Source organism: Oncorhynchus tshawytscha, linkage group LG03 (assembly GCF_018296145.1).
Source record: "Oncorhynchus tshawytscha isolate Ot180627B linkage group LG03, Otsh_v2.0, whole genome shotgun sequence".
NCBI lineage: Eukaryota > Metazoa > Chordata > Actinopteri > Salmoniformes > Salmonidae > Oncorhynchus > Oncorhynchus tshawytscha.
Window position 1 is genome coordinate 26344392 of NC_056431.1, and position 22306 is coordinate 26366697.

Sequence of the window (22306 nt, forward strand, 5' to 3'; positions counted from 1 at the left end):
TCCCCAAATCCAGGTGTGCCAAGCTTGTAGCATCATACCCCAAAAGACACAAGGCTGTAATGACTGCCCAAGGTACTTCAACAAAGTACTGAGCAAACAAAGTACATAAGCAAAATACTTATGTAAATGTGATATATATATATATATATATATATATATATACATATATATACAGTTGAAGTCAGAAGTTTACATACACTTAGGTTGGAGTCATTAAAACTTGTTTCAGAATGACAGAAAATGATGTCATGGCTTCAGAAGCTTCTGATAGGCTAATTGACATCATTTGAGTCAATTGGAGGTGTACCTGTGGATGTATTTCAAGGCCTACCTTCAAACTCAGTGCCTCTTTACTTAACATCATTGGAAAATCAAAATAAATCAGCCAAGACCTTAGGAAAAACATTTTAGACCTCCACAAGTCTGGTTCATCCTTGGGAGCAATTTCCAAACACCTGAAGGTACCACGTTCATCTGTACAAACAATAGTACGCACGTATATACACCATGGGACGATGCAGCTGTCATACCGCTCAGGAAGGAGATGCATTCTGTCTCCTAGAGATGAACGTACTTTGGTGCGAAAAGTGCAAATCAATCCCAGAACAACAGCAAAGGACCTTGTGAAGATGCTGGAAGAAACAGGTACAAAATCAAATATCATCCAATGACTTGTAATATATTCTGTACAGTATTTTGCCATATTTGGAATCTTAACATTTCCCACTCGCGATCCACAGTAAAACAAGTTCTATATCGACATAACCTGAAAGGCCTCCCAGCAAGGAAGAAGCCACTGCTCCAAAACCGCCATAAAAAAGCCAGACTAAGGTTTGCAACTGCACATGGGGACATAGATCATACTTTTTGGAGAAATGTCCTCCAGTCTGATGAAACAAAAATAGAACTGTTTGGCCATAATGACCATTGTTATGTTTGGAGGAAAAAGGGGGATGCTTGCAAGCCGAAGAACACCATCCCAACCGTGAAGCACAGGGGTGGCAGCATCATGTTGTGAGGGTGCTTTGCTGCAGGAGGAACTGGTGCACTTCACAAAATAGAAGGCACTGTATATTCACACACACACACACACACACACACACACACACACACACACACACACACACACACACACACACACACACACACACACACACACACACACACACACACTTCACACACACAAAAAAGACAAGACTAAATCATTATTTGGGATAGATAGTTAGCCTTTTAAAAGTGCATATGCATTGAACATGTGTACAGTACACACAACGCCATATGACAACGACATGGCCATAGAGCCCCCTTCCTCTTTAAGCTTCTCTGCAGTGTCTTAGACTAGTGCTCTGAGATGCTTCTTGTCACAATAGAGGGGTCGTACTCAATACTCCCTTCATCTCTACCATCTGAGAGGCAGGGAGGGTCAAGAGACAAGGTGTCCTCTGTAAGCCAGTCATTCAAGAGGCTTCTCTGTCATTTGTCAAACGTCCTATTGCAGTTCTTTATTCACACTGCAATAACTGCTTCAGGGTTGTAGCAGAACTTCAATGAATCATTCGAATCAATGTCACCCTCTAGGTTTCATTCATACTCATACACAAGTAACGAATGTAGTGCACACACACACACACAAAAACACACATGCACTCACACACACACACACACAGACACACACACAAACACATGCTGGTCCTAACCTCAGGGCGGGCTTTTAATAGCTATTCTACTTCTATTCACCACAATGCCTTACACTATGTAATATTCCACTCATACAGGAACGCGACAGAGACTATATTTATAAAAGTCCTGTAGTTGGGCTAGCTTGCCGTAACAGTGAAGGTGTGTTACACAACTGACTGACACCACAGCCCCTTGTGCTCAATTAGCTCCCAGTACATTATTGACTCCTTGCTAATTGTCAGCTGTTTGGTGTGCACCGAGAACCTTACTGCCTTACCACAGGGATTGAAGGGGAGTGCTTTGTTACCTCACGGATAATGACCACATCATGAGCGCACGCAATCCCCACCATAATGCTATACAATATCAACTATTAATGTGATGTGTCAGATTACTTGTTTTGAATAAGAGGCAAATAACTAACACTTTATTTACCCTGTTTTCTATCCTCTATCCTTTGTCATTTTTTATCAGTTCTTTAATGTGCTCTTCCCTCCCTCCTCTCTGTCTCTCTCCCCTCCCTCCCTCTCTCTCTCTCTCTCTCTCTCTCCCCCTCTCTCTCGTTGTTTCTGTCCTCCCCCTCGCTGTCTTTTTAAAAGCACTGCTTGATTTTCCCTCTTATCAAGTTCCACTGTGGCCTTAGAGAGGGGATCCGCCCCCACCATTGATCATGCTATTTTAGCCACGTCGTTGAGGACTGGGAAATATATCCGACCACAGGCCTTGGCCGTGCAACACGAGGCATTACATCCCAACAACCCCTGCTATCAATGGCAACAGAACAGGTAACCAACCCGAGTTGGTCGTGAACACCACGTGGCGTCACACAAACATCAAAATGCTGTTCTTCTGTAAAAATGTGTTGAGATGTGAAATGCACCATTAATAAAATGTGACTTGACATCTAGGCATTACACATTGGTCTCATCTGCATTTGACCATTGAAGTGGATATTGATACAGGTCCATGTTGCTGTGGAAAATTAATTGTTTATTGGGTGTGCGATTGTGTTGACAAGTCTGGCCTCAGATAGGGAATAAGGCAATTGATTGGGAAGTCCCAGGTTGCATCCTCCTCCGCTAATATAATCATGTGGTGTAATCATGTAATATCATGCTAATCCTATCTTGGATGAGAAAGTGGACTCCTGCGCAGCCAGCAGCCAACCCAGGAAGTGAACCCATTTCCTGTGGGGGCTGTGTGTGTGTGTCTCTGGCAGTGCATTTTAAACAGCAGTGACTGCAGAAGGAGGAGGAGGGAGCCTGATGGATACAGCACACAGTGATGCTGCTGCAGCACTGAGATTGTCTTCTTCAGCTCGCCTTTCTCCACCCACCCCTCCTCTGCCTCTCTTCACCAGAATTATCACTGTCTGAAACCCATTCTCCTCGACATACACATGCACGTCAACTTGCACGCAGGCACACACTCACTCATGCAGATAGACACGCATGCAGGCACACGCACATGCGCGTACGCAGGCACACGCACACATGCACACACCACACACTATACTCCCTTCATCAAGGCCACTGTGCCCCCCCCCACCACCGTGCCCCCCCCCACCTCACTCACACATACAATCCCGGCTGCCACAAGTAGAAGAACGAGATCATTCAAAGCAAGGGAAGCATGCACATAGTCCAAGGTGTTGCGAGAACAAAGAACAAACACAAAACATCAAGAGTCCGTGAATGTATGTGTTTTATACAGTAAGCTGCCATCCTCTCAATACAACTTGAGAGGATAATATGATTCCTGAGCTGAGGGGGTTGAACTGCACATTGTCATCGTAACCTACCTTTACAGCTTACATTGTACACATATCCTGTTTCGAGAGCACAGAGGCAGGAAGTACTTTCTCATTCTTTGCCATGCATGGTTTCTCTTTCAATGATAGCCTCATCATATGTAACTGAGAAGAAAGGAAGGATACACTCTCCCCTTTCATCAGTGTCTTTTAAGTACAGGGCTGGGCTTTTTATTTTACCTTTATTTAACTAGGCAAGTCAGTTAAGAACAAATTCTTATTTTCAATGACGGCCTAGGAACAGTGGGTCAACTGCCTGTTCAGGGGCAGAACGACAGATTTGTACCATGTCAGCTCGGGTGTTTGAACTTGCAACCTTCCAGTTGCTAGCCCCAGACTTGGCTCTAGCAGGGTCATTTTTAGCTGTTTGAATGCATTAAAACAACTTTTATTTGTTGACAAATAGTTGAATAGACCATAGACAGCTTGTCGAACATCTCGTTCCAAAATCACAGGCATTAATATGGAGTTGGTCACCCCTCTTCTGGGAAGACTTTCCACTTGATGTTGGAATATTGCTGCGGGGACTTGCTTCCATTCAGTCGCAAGAGCATTAGTGAGGTCGGGCACTGATGTTGGGCGATTAGGCCTGGCTCGCAGTCAGTGTTCCAATTCATCTCAAAGGTGTCCGATGGGGTTGAGGTCAGGCCTCTGTGCAGGCCAGTCAAGTTCTTCCAAACTACTGCTGTATGGACCTCGCTTTGTGCACGGGGGCATTGTCATGCTGAAACAGGCAAGTGCCTTCCCCAGCAACAGGTGTGGCTGAAATAGCCAAATCCACTCATTTGAAGGGGTGTCCACATACTTTTGTATATACAGTGTATTTGATGCTATTCATTGTGACTAAATAATGCATAATATGCACTTATGCATTTAGGTGTATAGTAACTTTAAGATGATTGGGATTTGAAGCTCAAATAATACTAATGTGGGGGATATTGAGTTGTATTGGTTTTGAAATGCTAAGAAGTTAGCTTTTAAGGATAGTGGCCAGGTAAACAAAGCCAAAGCATGGATTAATGTCTTACCTTGTCCATAGACCTCTTACAGGGCAAGGAAGCCAATGTTTTGTAAATTGGGTGAACTATCCCTTGACTCATGTTGAATACACTGTGTGTATGGGTGTGTCTCTGTGCCTGTGTGAGTGACAGCTCAGCTCGTGAAAAGTTCTGATTATCAAGCTCATTTTGCATGGACACACTCCAATAGAAGACATCTACTATTGTATTATAATGTGACTGAAGCTAGTTGGTTGCACTTGCCGCTGCTTAGGGTGATCAATGACACCAACACCATCATCATCCCAGACACCCTGGACCCACTCTAATTCGCATTCCACCCAACAGATCCACAGATGACGAAATCTCTATTGCACTTCACACTGCCCTCTGTCACCTGGATAAGAGGAGCAGCCATGTGAGAATGCTGTTCTTTGACTATAGCTCAGCATTCAACACCATACTGCCCTCCAAACTCATCACTAAGCTAAGGACACTGGGACCTAACATCTCCCTCTGCAACTGGATCCGGGACTTCCTGACTATGCAAGTCAGTCAGGAACAAATTCTTATTTACAATGACGGCCTACACCGGCCAAACCCGGACGACGCTGGGCCAATTGTGCGCCGCCTTATGGGGCTCCCAACCTCGGCCAGTTGTGATACAGCCTGGATTCGAACCAGGGTGTCTGTAGTGACACCTCTAACACTGAGACGCAGTGCCTTAGACCCGAGCTGATCAGCCTAAAGTATAGGGAGGTCAGAAACCTGGCAGTGTGGTGCCAGGACAACAACCTCTCCCTCAACGTCAGCAAGACAAAAGAGCTGATTGTGGACTACAGGAAACGGAGGGCCGAGTACACCCCCATTCACATCGATGGTGCTGTAGCGGAGCGGGTCGAGAGCTTCAAGTTCCTCTGTGTCCACATCGCTAAGGACCTATCATGGTCCACACGCACCAACACAGTCGTGAAGTAAAGGCAGAACAATGCCTCTTCGCCCTCAGGATGCTGAAAATATTTGGCATGCGCCTGTAGACAAAGTTCTACAGGTGCACCGTTGAGAGCATCACTACTTGGCATCCGACCACAAAGTGCTTACAAAGGGTAGTGCGTACGGCACAGTGCATCACTGGGGCCAAGCTCCCTGCCATCCAGGACCTCTATACCAGGCGGTGTCTGAGGAAGGCCCTAACAATTGTCAAAGACTCCAGTCACCCAAGTCATAGACTGTTCTCTCTGTTGCCGCACGGCAAGCGGTACCGATTCACCGAGTCTGGAACCAACAGGACCTTGAACAGCTTCTACCCCCAAGCCATAACTGTTAAATAGTTAGTCCACGTAAATAGCTCGTCACTCTATTCCTAGTTATATGTATTGTACATAACAACCTCAATTACCTCGGACCCCTGCACATCGACTCGGTACTGGTACCCCGTGTATATAGCCAAGTCATCGTTACTCATTGTGTATTTATTATTGTATGTTATTACTTTTCTATTATTTCTCTATTTTCTTTCTCTCTGCATTGTTGGGAATAAGTAAGCATTTCACTGTAAGTCTACACCTGCTGTTTAAGAAGCGTGTGACAAATAACGTTTGATTTGATTTTTGATTTGATTTGATCACCTTTTCACTCAACCATCTCGGCAGCTCCTTGCCCTGAAGGTCTTGATGCACACCACCGTCTGGCATTAGGGTTCTATTAGCCCTATTGACTGGGCTCAACCAACCAGCACGCTGCTGGCTGAGATATCCTCAGTAGACACACAACACAACCTAAGCACTCATTCTTTAACACAAATGTGTCCCAAAATAATGTAAATCCAATGCCTTGCTTGTCGGTGACTATAGAATTGAAGTTTCAAAGTACAATTATATTGCAAGACCAGTATAACACATACTAGGAAATTCACAGGCTCAATGTAGATCTATTGCTTATCTCTTTGTCTCTTCACTCATCTTGATCACACTAATTACGTCTAAGTAAGTACTGTGTGTGTGTGTGCTTGTGTGCGTGTGTGTGTCAGAGACAGCTGTTGTTTGTGTAGGGCTGAGTGCTCAACCCGTCTTGTAATTAGACAAACGCTTCAGTTTAGTGAGTTTGACAAAAAAAAAATTGAGGAACTGGAATCCCCAATCTCCTATTCCTCAACACACTACCCCTCCCCCAAACGGACACATGCACACACAAAAGAACTCACTCACTCCAGACAATAATGGCTGAAGCCAACAGAAGCCCAGCTGACTTTGAGATATATAGTATCATCCGACAGGTGAATGAGAAAATGTTTCTAGCTTTAGGAGTGAGATACGAGCACATTTCAGAATTTAGCGACTTCATCTACAATGTTGTGTGATATGTATTAACGAACAAAATACTATTTTTTTTCCCACATATTTTTGGGGAACCTGTCGCATTCTTCACAGGACTGAGTTTATTTCACATCAGGGCAACTCAATTTGTTTGTAGTTGAAGCAGCAATAGCCCGAAGTGCGAGAGGCTCAGACTGAAGTATTTCAGAAAAAGAAAGAGAGAAAGAAAGAAGAAAAATAAGAACAGCGCCAACATCAGAAGGTAAAGGAGGAAATCATGGAGCTACTGCGTTTTGTGAGAAGGGGGGGGGGATGGGTGGTTGTAGATTCTCCCTCCTCCCTCTTCCTCTGTTTTCTCCTCTCATCTTTGTTCGAGTGCTTGATGAAAAACAGTCTCCACACCCTGAAACACAATAAGCAAGTGAAGGACGACACATCTCAGACTTCAACAGGAGACAAAACAAAGCAAACGCACTCTGTCAAAAGTACTTGTGTCAGCGTGTGGTTATAGGGCATGGAGTCAATATGCACCTTTGGTTACATTTAGAGGACATTTCAAAGCATGGGACGGTGGAATAGATTTATACTCATTTTAAATGAAAGGAAATGCATGTTAACAATAGGATGCAACACAGTTGACACGTAATGGATATTGGAAATGACACCTTCTTTTAAAAACCTTTGACGCTTTTACAGTTCACGTCGATCGTCATCGTCATCACCCCCGCCGCCTCCCGTCACCCGGGGTCAGTCCTATGCTTTGAGACGGTCCTTTACAAAGGAACGATCACATCCTCTGGTTTATAATAAGTCCTTATCTAATGAGGAGGGATTGGTCACAGCAGGGTGTCTCATATCCTCCTTCTCTCTGGGCTGGGGACACACAACAATAGCCTTGATCTGGGTCTTGTCTGCTCTGTCTCAAAACCTCCCTCCCGTCTTCCAAGAACTGCCCCGCATGCCTGTCATCTGTAAATCCCTTTTTAGAATTATGACACGGGCCTCTTCATAGATTCTCAGTGGTTTTCCCAAAGTTTTGAGGCAAACGACATTCATAATAGGAGTCGTATTAAATATTGACGGTAGTCAATCTTTTATTTTATTTAACGAGGCAAGTCAGTTAAGAACCCATTCTTATTTACAATGACGGCTTAACTGCCTTGTTCAGGGGCTGAACGACAGATCTTTACCTTGTCAGCTCGGGGATTTAAGCTAGTAACCTTTCGGTTAGTGGCCCAATGCTCTAACCACTTGGCTACCTGTCGATCTAGCCTAATTCAGCGAGAGCGTATTCAAAGTAGATAACATGTGTGCGTGTAGCCTAAACATGTTGTCAATGGTAACCAAACCGATTTTGATCTTAGCTAAACACCAATCAATGTGATTTCCTAACCATATTTTTAATTTGAACAAAATAATAAAAACAGTACTTCTGTGAAAATGCACGGGAGGGGAAATTGAGATCAGATATAAAAGTCATTGTGTCTTTTAGGGGTTACACTTACATTACTATGGCTACCAAAGCTGTGAAATAATTAGAGACCAGAGAGTTTAGTGGATTAAAATCCAAAACAAAGGCGTCTTGTCAACAGAATAATCCCACAGGAATATTTCTGTTGTAGAATTGGAATTACTGGAGGCTTTCAGTCATGTGACGGTGTTATCAAACTGGGTTTAAGGCATGCTTTCACTTAGTGTGTTGAACCATGACATGTTTGGGCTCTGAATACAACCAAGGCGATTGCCAATTGGAGAATAGAGATTTGCAATGTGTCACATTATCATCATAATGATAATATTAATCAATATTCAACATGTTTTACAATGTTGTGTTTGAATTGTAAGAATTCCGACATTTTATTGTATGACTCCTTATTTTAGTTTTTATGTCTTTGGATACATTGATTTCATCTTCCATCAACACAAACACAAACAACAATCAGAAATCAGTCAGAATTGTACTTTTCCATTGCATACAGGAAGCTGTTTAGCACTTAGTTTATGAAAGGAGAGAGAGAAAGAGTAAGAGAGAGAGTAAGAGAGAGAGTAAGAGAGAGAGAGAAAGAGAAAGAGAGCGAGAGGAGGGGCAAAAATAACTCTATATGTATTTACTCGATACCCACACTGCGTCTTGACACTGTTCACACTCCAAGGCACAAACTGAACCGAATCTTCTGTGTAGGAAGAGCGCTGCATCTGCTGCTCCAGATCTGACATTTGAAACTGATACAACTGTCATGCAACAGCCCCGTGCTTTAGTGATTTACCTTAAAATACGGTCTCATGCAATATTAACGAGGTATACTTTGTCGAAGGATAGATCATTTACTCCCTCCCTACTGCCTGCTTCCAACATCCCCATTAAGCCAGCGCTCACGCTCAAATCCCTTATAGAAAACAGGGCTGGGAGAACCTATGTGAGGAGGGAGTGAAGGTGTTCTCTCTCTCACTCCACACTACCACCACTCCACTACTGTTCTAACCTATGTGAGGAGGGAGTGAAGGTGTTCTCTCTCTCACTACACACTACCACCACTCCACTACTGTTCTAACCTATGTGAGGAGGGAGTGAAGGTGTTCTCTCTCTCACTCCACACTACCACCACTCCACTACTGTTCTAACCTATGTGAGGAGGGAGTGAAGGTGTTCTCTCTCTCACTCCACACTACCACCACTCCACTACTGTTCTATTGAAATGATGTATTTCTGTTTCCCCCCTTGGCTTCAAAGTTTATTCACTGCTGGTCTCTCACGGCGCCGGCTAGTTTGCTTTTCGCTCTCTTTCTTCTCTCCCCCACCTCTGCTCTCCCGTGTCTTTTGTATGAGGCCATTGCATCATCCCCATTGTCATGTTAATGACCTGTTTGTTCTCTTTGCAGAGGCCTTTAACATCCATCAAAGCGTCTTCCAGCTTTTCATCTCGCCCAGACTATCTATACCTGTAATTAGGTTTGGGTGAGGGAGAAGATGGATTTGGTTTGCAGCACCATGCAGAGAAAAACAAGACATCAGGAAGTCCTTACCGCTGTTCTGGGACCAGCCCTTAATGGGTGTCTAATTGACCTGGTCTGTCATGTGGCCATGGCTTCATGCGGTCGGGGGGGCAGTTATCTATATGTGTCATCCTGAGAGGATTAGCATTAGTAGTGCGTCTGTCTGTCTGTCTGTCTGTCTGTCTGTCTGTCTGTCTGTCTGTCTGTCTGTCTGTCTGGTTGTGGGTGATGGGTGGCATCATGGGGTTGCTATAATTGCCTTCCAGATGAGATGTGAGTGAATCAGGAAAACATGAATGAATTAACATAGTAGCCTTCAACCTAAAAGTCTGGCATACAACACATTATCTGAAAGAGGACCGCTAAAATCTATTATCCAAATGCTCTATAAAATAGGAGTGAATCCAGCATCTCTATTTACTTCCTGTCTCTGGTGCAGCTGTACTGCAGACACGCACATCGCTTCAGTGACCTTCAGGATGATCTGAAAACCAAGAATGATGCCTCCGGTGTGTTACTGGTGTGTCTCCTCTCCCAAGATGGACAGCCGAGCATTATTGATCACAAAACACTTCAACAGTGCTATATACTGTGTCGCCTATGGAAGCACATTTGAGAGAACATGTCGTAGCAATTCACGTTTTTTTCTGCTATAAAGCGTGTGATGAAATGGTGTTAATTGGTTGCGTCGGTTTGTTTGTTTGTTCGTTGTTATCTCTCTTCCCCACGGTCTCTCTCCCGACCCCTTCTCGTTTGAAAACCCACAGGGAGGCTGGATGGTAGAACTGCAGGGACAACTCCCTTACCTCTCCTCTCTGTTCTGTTGTTCACAAGGCGACGGTCCCTTCCATAACAACTCCACCTCATCTACATTGAAAAAGAGGGCCATTTCCTTTCTGCTAGCTTGTTTTCCTCTACTGGCTATGTTCAACATGCAGTCATAGTCTGAAGCTCATTGCAAGCATTTGGAAACATGTTGAAAGTGCCCAAGTAGTTTGTAATACCAGTCTATTTGTCAAATAAATCCACATCCTTCTACAGGAGAGAGCAATGCAATGCCCTTTTCGCATAGTATGAAACCTATTTGCCTATTGACAGATGTGTCTTTTCTTCAAGGCAGGTAGAGCAGACCTTTAATGGCACATACAAATGGACTCTATACACCCTGCTATGCAAGCTGGCAGACACTATTTGATATCAGCCAAATAAGTGTGTCCATGTGTGTGTGTGTGTGTGAGAGAGAGATATGGAGAGAGAGGAAGAGAGAAAGAAAGAAAGAAAGACAGAAAGAGAGACAGAGAGAGAGAAAGTGAGGTCTATGTTGTCAGACACAGGAAAGGGCTCCCAAGTGTCACGTAGAATAGATATCTCGTGCATTGACTCACAAGTTGCTGCATACTAAGTGGAATAACCTAACTTAATAGGAATTAAAAAATACAAGACAATGTAGAAATATGAGGATACAATATTTTTTTTTTAAACAAGCGACATTGATTCTAACAGTGAACACATTGAGTCCTTTTGTTTAGTTGACCTATTATCTAATATTTGACCTAATACCCACATTTATCAGCCTACATATATCAATTCAATTTAAATTCAAAATAAATAACTATTTATTGATTGCAATAATATTGGTAATCATACATGCCCTGTGGGAAAATGTGATGCGTATTTGGAATGTCCAGTTCACAGTAATGCACTCAAGAATCCCTGAGTTTAATTACTTTATTGTACCATTTCACAGGGGAGGTAGATAGAGACGCTGAGAGGCACTGAGAGCGCATGGCTGTGCTTCCTTTGTCCCCTGTCGAGGGGCCACAGGGGAGGAATGCCCATAGCGAGAACTGAGCCACCCTGTCAGATGTTATTTCCATGATGCCTAAGAATGATTGAGTTCATAGATCCAATTGCCCCTCTCTGACAGCAGAGAGGACACATCACTGTGGTTACCACACCTGGGACATGATGTATGGGCAGGATGGTAAACGTAGTCAGTACAAGGTCATACCAGATGTCGTCGACTCATCCCTATACCTGTCACACATCACGTATAATCCATATAATTATGCCAAGTCTCACTAATGGACAAAATAATATATATATTTAAAAAAATTGTATTACCCCGTTTTCTCCCCACTTTCGTGGTATCCAATTGGTAGTTGCAGTCTTGTCCCATCGCTTCAACTCCCGTACGGACTCGGGAGAGGCGAAGGTCGAGAGCCATGCGTCCTCCGAAACACAACCCAACGAAGCCGCACTGCTTTTTGACACAATGCCCCCACAAAACCCGGAAGCCAGCCGCACCAATGTGTCGGCGGACACACCGTGTACCTGGCGACCGTGTCAGCGTGCACTGCGCCCGACCCGCCACAGGAGTCGCTAGCGATGGGACAAGGACATCCCTGCCGGCCAAACCCTCCCCTAACCTGGACGATGCTGGGCAAATTGTACGTCGCCCCATGATGAACAATACCCCCTCAGCAAACAAGATTCATTTTGACCAAACTCATCTTTTTGTTTTCTTATTATTTACAAAATTCATGGATATTCAGGTCATCACAACATTATGTCGGCCGAACCACTACTGCTCTTTCTGGTGTTAGCCTAAACAGTAGCTGTGCATGGGTAAAGCCAGGGGAGAAAAATACATTTTAGGTTGTTTGCTCTATAGCTTGTGAATTCATATTCCTTGCCGACCGTGGTATACAGGCCCAAATGTCGAGACAATGAGAAGACACAGTGGCAGAATAAATCCAGCCACAGCTCTGGTTCATCACAAAACCGGAGAGCAACATCTGTCCGGTGAAATCCACAAAGCATTTTTACATATAACAAACATGACCTACAGCATGGTCAAGCAAGGTAATGTTTCTGACATTTTCAGACTACTAAACAACTCTTGATTTAGAACCACAGAGAGTTACTGCAAGTCACAAAGAAAACAGGAGCTGCCTCCACTATTCCAGCACCACTTCAACATTTCAACATCATCAAAATCACATACGCTTAGTTTAAGACACGGACAAAACTAAAAGATACCAAAAACAATTTAGTCCAATCAATGTAAGCTAAATATGAACTTGCTGTGTGTTTTTTATTTTATTACCTTTATTTAACTAAGCGAGTGTGTGTGTGTGTGTCTACTCAAATTTGTCTGTCCAGCCCTCCACCCACCATGCCTGTCTTCACCATTGAACACAAATCACTGGCAATAGTCCCGTCATTCAAATACCTATGCAACAGAAATACTTGCTAAGACCTGCAAGAGTATGAAGGCCATGGTCACCCAACACCAACTGTAAGAGTATGGAGGCCATGGTCACCCAACACCAACTGTAAGAGTATGGAGGCCATGGTCACCCAACACCAACTGTAAGAGTATGGAGGCCATGGTCACCCAACACCAACTGTAAGAGTATGGAGGCCATGGTCACCCATGGTCACCCATCACTAACTGTAAGAGTATGGAGGCCATGGTCACCCAACACCAACTGTAAGAGTATGGAGGCCATGGTCACCCAACACCAACTGTAAGAGTATGGAGGCCATGGTCACCCAACACCAACTGTAAGAGTATGAAGGCCATGGTCACCCAACACCAACTGTAAGAGTATGAAGGCCATGGTCACCCAACACCAACTGTAAGAGTATGGAGGCCATGGTCACCCAACACCAACTGTAAGAGTAGGAAGGTCATGGTCAAACAACACCAACTGTAAGAGTTTGGAGGCCATGGTCACCCAACACCAACTGTAAGAGTATGAAGGCCAAGGTCACCCAGACCAACTGTAAGAGTATGAAGGCCATGGTCACCCAACACCAACTGTAAGAGTATGTAGGCCATGGTCACCCCACAACAACTGTAAGAGTATGGAGGCCGTGGTCACCCAACACCAACTGTAAAAGTATGGAGGCCATGGTCACCCATCACCAACTGTAAGAGTATGGAGGCCATGGTCACCCAACACCAACTGTAAGAGTATGAAGGCCATGGTCACCCAACACCAACTGTAAGAGTATGGATGCCATGGTCACCCAACACCAACTGTAAGAGTATGAAGGCAATGGTCACCCAACACCAACTGTAAGAGTATGGAGGCCATGGTCACCCATCACCAACTGTAAGAGTATGGAGGCCATGGTCACCCATCACCAACTGTAAGAGTGTGGAGGCCATGGTCACCCCACAACAACTGTAAGATTATGGAGGCCATGGTCACCCAACACCAACTGTAGGAGTATGAAAGCCATGGTCACCCAACACCAACTGTAAGAGTATGGAGGCCATGGTCACCCAACACCAACTGTAAGAGTATGGAGGCCATGGTCACCCAACACCAACTGTAAGAGTATGGAGGCCATGGTCACCCAACACCAACTGTAAGAGTATGGAGGCCATGGTCACCCAACACCAACTGTAAGCCATGGTCACCCAACACCAACTGTAAGAAGGCCATGGTCACCCAACACCAACTGAAAGAGTATGGAGGCCATGGTCACCCCACAACAACTGTAAGAGTATGGAGGCCATGGTCACCCAACACCAACTGTAAGAGTATGGAGGCCATGGTCACCCCACAACAACTGTAAGAGTATGGAGGCCGTGGTCACCCAACACCAACTGTAAGAGTATGGAGGCCATGGTCACCCAACACCAACTGTAAGAGTATGAAGGCCATGGTCACCCAACACCAACTGTAAGAGTATGAAGGCCATGGTCACCCAACACCAACTGTAAGAGTATGGAGGCCATGGTCACCCCACAACAACTGTAAGAGTATGGAGGCCATGGTCACCCAACACCAACTGTAAGAGTATGGAGGCCATGGTCACCCATCACCAACTGTAAGAGTATGGAGGCCATGGTCACCCCACAACAACTGTAAGAGTATGAAGGCCATGGTCACCCAACACCAACTGTAAGAGTATGGAGGCCATGGTCACCCCACAACAACTGTAAGAGTATGGAGGCCGTGGTCACCCAACACCAACTGTAAGAGTATGGAGGCCATGGTCACCCATCACCAACTGTAAGAGTATGGATGCCATGGTCACCCTACACCAACTGTAAGAGTATGAAGGCCATGGTCACCCAACACCAACTGTAAGAGTATGGAGGCCATGGTCACCCAACACCAACTGTAAGAGTATGGAAGCCATGGTCACCCAACACCAACTGTAAGAGTTTGGAGGCCATGGTCACCCAACACCAACTGTAAGAGTATGGATGCCATGGTCACCCTACACCAACTGTAAGAGTATGAAGGCCATGGTCACCCAACACCAACTGTAAGAGTATGGAGGCCATGGTCACCCAACACCAACTGTAAGAGTATGGAAGCCATGGTCACCCAACACCAACTGTAAGAGTTTGGAGGCCATGGTCACCCAACACCAACTGTAAGAGTATGGAAGCCATGGTCACCCAACACCAACTGTAAGAGTATGAAAGCCATGGTCACCCAACACCAACTGTAAGAGTATGGAGGCCATGGTCACCCAACACCAACTGTAAGAGTATGAAAGCCATGGTCACCCAACACCAACTGTAAGAGTATGGAGGCCATGGTCACCCAACACCAACTGTAAGAGTATGGAGGCCATGGTCACCCAACACCAACTGTAAGAGTATGGAGGCCATGGTCACCCAACACCAACTGTAAAAGTATGGAGGCCATGGTCACCCATCACCAACTGTAAGAGTATGGAGGCCATGGTCACCCAACATCAACTGTAAGAGTATGAAGGCCATGGTCACCCAACACCAACTGTAAGAGTATGGATGCCATGGTCACCCAGACCAACTGTAAGAGTATGGAGGCCATGGTCACCCAACATCAACTGTAAGTGTATGAAGGCCATGGTCACCATACTCTTACAGTTGGTGATGGGTGACCATGGCCTCCATAAGAGTATGGAGGCCATGGTCACAGTTGGTGTTGGGTGACCATGGCCACCCAACACAACTGTAAGTCACCCACCAACTGTAAGAGTATGGTCACCCAACACCAACTGCCATGGTCACCCAACACCAACTGGTGACCATGGCCTCACATACAACTGTAACAGTATGGCCATGGTCACCCAACACCAACTGTAAGGTGACCATGGTCCTTCATACAACTGTAACAGTATGGAGGCCATGGTGACCATGGCCCAACACAACTGTAAGAGTATGGAGGCCATGGTGCACCAACTGTAAGGTGAGGCCATGGTCACCCATACCAACTGTAAGAGTTGGTGTATGGGCCATGGACCCGGCCTCCAACTCTTGCAGTTGAAGCCATGGTCACCCAACACCAACTGGGTGAGGCCATGGTCCTCCATACCAACTTACAGTTGGAGGTGGTCACCAACTGTAAGAGTATGGAGGCCATGGTCACCACACCAACTGTGGGTGAGGCCATGGTCATCCACACCAACTGTAAGAGTTGGTGACTGGGTGCCATGGTCACTCCATACAACTGTAACAGTTGGAGGCCATGGTCACCACGGCCCCATAGTCTTAGGCCATGGTCACCCAACACCAACTGTAAGAGTATGGTGGCCATGGTCCTCCACACCAACTAAGAGTTGGACATGGTCACCCAACACCAACTGTAAGAGTTGGAGTGCCATGGTCCCCATACAACTTACAGTTGTTGTGGGGTGACCATGGCCTCCATAGTCAACAGTTGGTATGGAGTGACCATGGCCTTCAACTGTAAGTTGATGTTGGGTGACCATGGTGGAGGCCTCCATACAACTGTACAGTTGGTGATGGGTGACCATGGTCCCCAACACCAACTTAAGAGTTGGTGTCACCCAACACCAACTGGGTGACCATGGCCTCCACACTCAACTGTAAGGGGTGACCATGGTCCTCCATACCAACTTCAGTTGGTGTCACCCAACACCAACTGGGTGACCATGGTCCCCATACAACTGTACAGTTGGTGTTGGGTGACCATGGCCCCACACCAACTTACAGTTGGTGTTGGGTGACCATGGTCACCCCATACAACTGTAACAGTTGGTGTCACCCTGTAAGAGTGACCATGGTCCCCAACACCAACTGTAAGAGTTGGTGGTTGGGTGACCATGGTCCCCATACAACTTACAGTTGGCCATGTCACCCAACACCAACTGTAAGGTATGAGGCCATGGTCCCCATACCAACTTACAGTTGGAGGTGGTTGGGTGACCATGGCCTTCATACAACTTAACAGTTGGATGGAGTGACCATGGTCCCCATACAACTTACAGTTGGTGATGGGTGACCATGGCCTCCATACTGTTACAGTTGGTGGTGACCATGGTCACCCACACTCTGTACAGAGGTGTGGGGTGACCATGGCCTCCATACCAGTTGGTGTTGGGTGACCATGGCCTTCAACTCTTACAGTTGGTGTTGTAAGAGTGAGGCCATGGTCACCCAACACAACTTGGATGCCAGTCACCCAACACCAACTGGTGTATGGGTGACCATGGCCTCCAAACAACTTACAGTTGGTGTCACCCAACACCAACTGGGTGACCATGGTCACTTCCATACTCTTATGGTGAGGACCATGGTCACCCACACAACTTACAGTTGGTGAGTGACCATGGCCTTGGAGGCCATGGTCACCCTTACACCAACTGTGTATGGAGGGTGACCATGGCCATGGTCCATACACCAACTGTACAGTTGGTGATGGGTGAGGCCATGGCCACCCAACAACACCAACTGGGTGACCATGGTCACTCCATAAGACTCTTACAGTTGACACCAACTGTGTATGGGTGACCATGGCCTCACCCAACACAACTTACAGTTGGTGTTGGGTGACCATGGCCTTCATCACCCAACACCAACTTACAGTTGGCCATGTCACCCAACACCAACTGTAAGGTGACCATGGCCTCCATACCAACACCAACTTACAGTTGGTGATGGGTGACCATGGTCACCCTCACCATACTCTGGTCACCCAACACCAACTGTAAGACAGTTGGTGTGTGGGTGAGGCCATGGTCACCCAACACCAACTTACAGTTGGAGGCCATGGTGTCACCCAACACCAACTGGAGTGACCATGGTCCCCACACCAACTTACAGTTGGTGTTGCCATGGTGGAGGCCATGGTCACCCACACCAACTGTAAGAGTTGGTGTCACCATGGTCACCCAACACCAACTGGAGTGACCATGGTCACCCATACCAACTGTAAGAGTTGGTGTCACCCAACACCAACTGGGTGACCATGGTCACCCAACACCAACTGTAACAGTTGGTGTCACCCAACACCAACTGTAAGAGTGGATGGTCACCCAACACCATGGTCCCCAACACCAACTGTAAGAGTTGGCCATGTCACCCAACACCAACTGTAAGAGGTGACCATGGTCCCCAACTCAACTGTTGGTGTATGGAGGCCATGGTCCTCCAACACCAACTGTACAGTATTGCCATGGTCACCCATCACCAACTGGGTGACCATGGCCTCCATACAACTGTAAGAGTTGGAGGCCATGGTCACCACACCAACTCATAGGCCTTACAGTTGGTGTTGGTATGGAGGCCATGGTCACCCACACAACTTAAGAGTTGGTGTCACCCAACACCAACTGGGTGACCATGGTCACCCACACCAACTGTAAGAGTTGGTGGTCACCCAACACCAACTGTAAGAGTATGGAGGCCATGGTCACCCAACACCAACTGTAAGGTGAGGCCATGGTCCTCCATACTACAGAGTATGGTGCCATGGTCACCCAACACCAACTGTAAGAGTATGGATGGTCACCCAACACCAACTGTAAGAGTGACCATGGTCCTCACCATAGGCCACACTGTAACAGTATGGGTGACCATGGTCACCCAACACCAACTGTAACAGTTGGTGTCACCCAACACCAACTGTAAGGTGACCATGGTCCTCCATAATCAACTGTAAGAGTATGGAGGTGGTCACCCAACACCAACTGGGTGACCATGGTCCTCCACACAACTTACAGTTGGTGATGGGTGAGGCCATGGTCCTCCACAACAACTGTACAGTTGGTGACTGTAAGGGTGACCATGGTCCTCCATACCTCTTAACAGTTGGTGTCACCCAACACCAACTGGGTGACCATGGTCACCCACACTCTGTAAGAGTTGGTGTTGGGTGACCATGGTCCCCATACCAACTGTAACAGTTGGTGGTCACCCAACACCAACTGGTGAGGCCATGGTCACCCACACAACTTACAGTTGGTGTCACCCAACACCAACTGTGGCCATGGTCACCCAACACCAACTGACCATGGTCCTCCAACACCAACTGTTGGTGTATGGAGTGACCATGGTCACCCACACAACTTACAGTTGGTGTTGGGTGACCATGGCTTCCATACTCTTACAGTTGGTGTGTGGGTGACCATGGCCTCCAAACTCTTACAGTTGGTGTCACCCAACACCAACTGGGTGACCATGGTCACCCACACAACTGTAGAGTTGGTGTCACCCAACACCAACTGTAAGAGTATGGAGGCCATGGTCACCCACACCAACTTAACAGTTGGTGTTGTAAGGTGACCATGGCCTTCACATGGTCCCAACACAACTGGTGTATGGGTGACCATGGCACCTCCACCAACTCTTACAGTTGGTGTCACCCAACACCAACTGGGTGACCATGGTCCCCACACAACTGTACAGTTGGAGGTGTCACCCAACACCAACTGGGTGACCATGGTCACCCACACCAACTGTAAGAGTATGGTGTTGGGTGACCATGGTCACCCACACCAACTGTAAGAGTTGGAGGTGTCACCCAACACCAACTGTAAGGTGACCATGGTCACCCACACCAACTGTACAGTGGAGGCCATGGTGTAAGGTATGGACCATGGCATCCAACACCAACTGTAACAGTTGGTGATGGGTGACCATGGTCCACCCACACCAACTTGAGGCCAGTTGCCATGGTCACCCAACACCAACTGGGGTGAGGCCATGGTCCTCCATACCAACTGTAAGAGTTGGAGGCCATGGTCACCCAACACCAACTGTAAGGTGAGGCCATGGCCCAACACCAACTGTTGATGTATGGAAGGCCATGGTCACCCACACCAACTGTAAGAGTATGGAGGCCATGGTCACCCAACACCAACTGTAAGGTGGAGGCCATGGTCACCCTGTAAGAGTATGGAGGCCGTGGTCACCCAACACCAACTGTAAGGTGACACCAACTGTAAGAGTATGGAGGCCATGGTCACCCATCACCAACTGTAAGAGTATGGAGGCCATGGTCACCCAACACCAACTGTAAGAGTATGGAGGCCATGGTCACCCAACACCAACTGTAAGAGTATGGAGGCCATGGTCACCCAACACCAACTGTAAGAGTATGGAGGCCATGGTCACCCAACACCAACTGTAAGAGTATGGAGGCCATGGTCACCCAACACCAACTGTAAGAGTATGGAGGCCATGGTCACCCAACACCAACTGTAAGAGTATGGAGGCCATGGTCACCCATCACCAACTGTAAGAGTATGGATGGCCATGGTCACCCACACCAACTGTAAGAGTATGGAGGCCATGGTCACCCCACACCAACTGTAAGAGTATGGAGGCCATGGTCACCCAACACCAACTGTAAGAGTATGGAGGCCATGGTCACCCAACACCAACTGTAAGAGTATGGAGGCCATGGTCACCCACACCAACTGTAAGAGTATGGAGGCCCACACCAACTGTAAGGTGAAAGCCATGGTCACCCAACACCAACTGTAAGAGTATGGAGGCCATGGTCACCCAACACCAACTGTAAGAGTATGAAAGCCATGGTCACCCAACACCAACTGTAAGAGTATGGAGGCCATGGTCACCCAACACCAACTGTAAGAGTATGGAGGCCATGGTCACCCAACACCAACTGTAAGAGTATGGAGGCCATGGTCACCCAACACCAACTGTAAGAGTATGGAGGCCATGGTCACCCAACACCAACTGTAAGAGTATGGAGGCCATGGTCACCCAACACCAACTGTAAGAGTATGGAGGCCATGGTCACCCAACACCAACTGTAAGAGTATGGAGGCCATGGTCACCCAACACCAACTGTAAGAGTATGGAGGCCATGGTCACCCAACACCAACTGTAAGAGTATGGAGGCCATGGTCACCCACACCAACTGTAAGAGTATGGAGGCCATGGTCACCCAACAACAACTGTAAGACTATGGAGGCCATGGTCACCCAACACCAACTGTAAGAGTATGGAGGCCATGGTCACCCATCACCAACTGTAAGAGTATGGATGCCATGGTCACCCAACACCAACTGTAAGCCAGTATGGAGGCCATGGTCACCCCACACCAACTGTAAGAGTATGGAGGCCATGGTCACCCAACACCAACTGTAAGAGTATGGAGGCCATGGTCACCCCACACCAACTGTAAGAGTATGGAGGCCATGGTCACACCCTGTAAGAGTATGGAGGCCACACCAACTGTAAGAGTATGGAGGCCATGGTCACCCAACACCAACTGTAAGAGTATGGAGGCCATGGTCACCCAACACCAACTGTAAGGCCATGGTCACCCAACACCAACTGTGTAGGCCATGGTCACCCAACACCAACTGTAAGAGTATGGAGGCCATGGTCACCCAACACCAACTGTAAGAGTACCAAGGCCATGGTCACCCAACACCAACTGTAAGAGTATGGAGGCCATGGTCACCCAACACCAACTGTAAGAGTATGGAGGCCATGGTCACCCAACACCAACTGTAAGAGTATGGAGGCCATGGTCACCCATCACCAACTGTAAGAGAGTATGGAGCCATGGTCACCCCACAACAACTGTAAGAGTATGGAGGCCATGGTCACCCAACACCAACTGTAAGAGTATGGAGGCCATGGTCACCCACACCAACTGTAAGAGTATGGAGGCCATGGTCACCAACTGTAAGAGTATGGAGGCCACACCAACTGTAAGAGTATGGAGGCCATGGTCACCCAACACCAACTGTAAGAGTATGGAGGCCATGGTCACCCAACACCAACTGTAAGAGTATGGAGGCCATGGTCACCCAACACCAACTGTAAGAGTATGGAGGCCATGGTCACCCAACACCAACTGTAAGAGTATGGAGGCCATGGTCACCCAACACCAACTGTAAGAGTATGGAGGCCATGGTCACCCAACACCAACTGTAAGAGTATGGAGGCCATGGTCACCCAACACCAACTGTAAGAGTATGGAGGCCATGGTCACCCAACACCAACTGTAAGAGTATGGAGGCCATGGTCACCCATCACCAACTGTAAGAGTATGGAGGCCATGGTCACCCAACACCAACTGTAAGAGTATGGAGGCCATGGTCACCCAACACCAACTGTAAGAGTATGGAGGCCATGGTCACACCAACAGGCCATGGTCACCCAACACCAACTGTAAGAGTATGGAGGCCATGGTCACCCAACACCAACTGTAAGAGTATGGAGGCCATGGTCACCCAACACCAACTGTAAGAGTATGGAGGCCATGGTC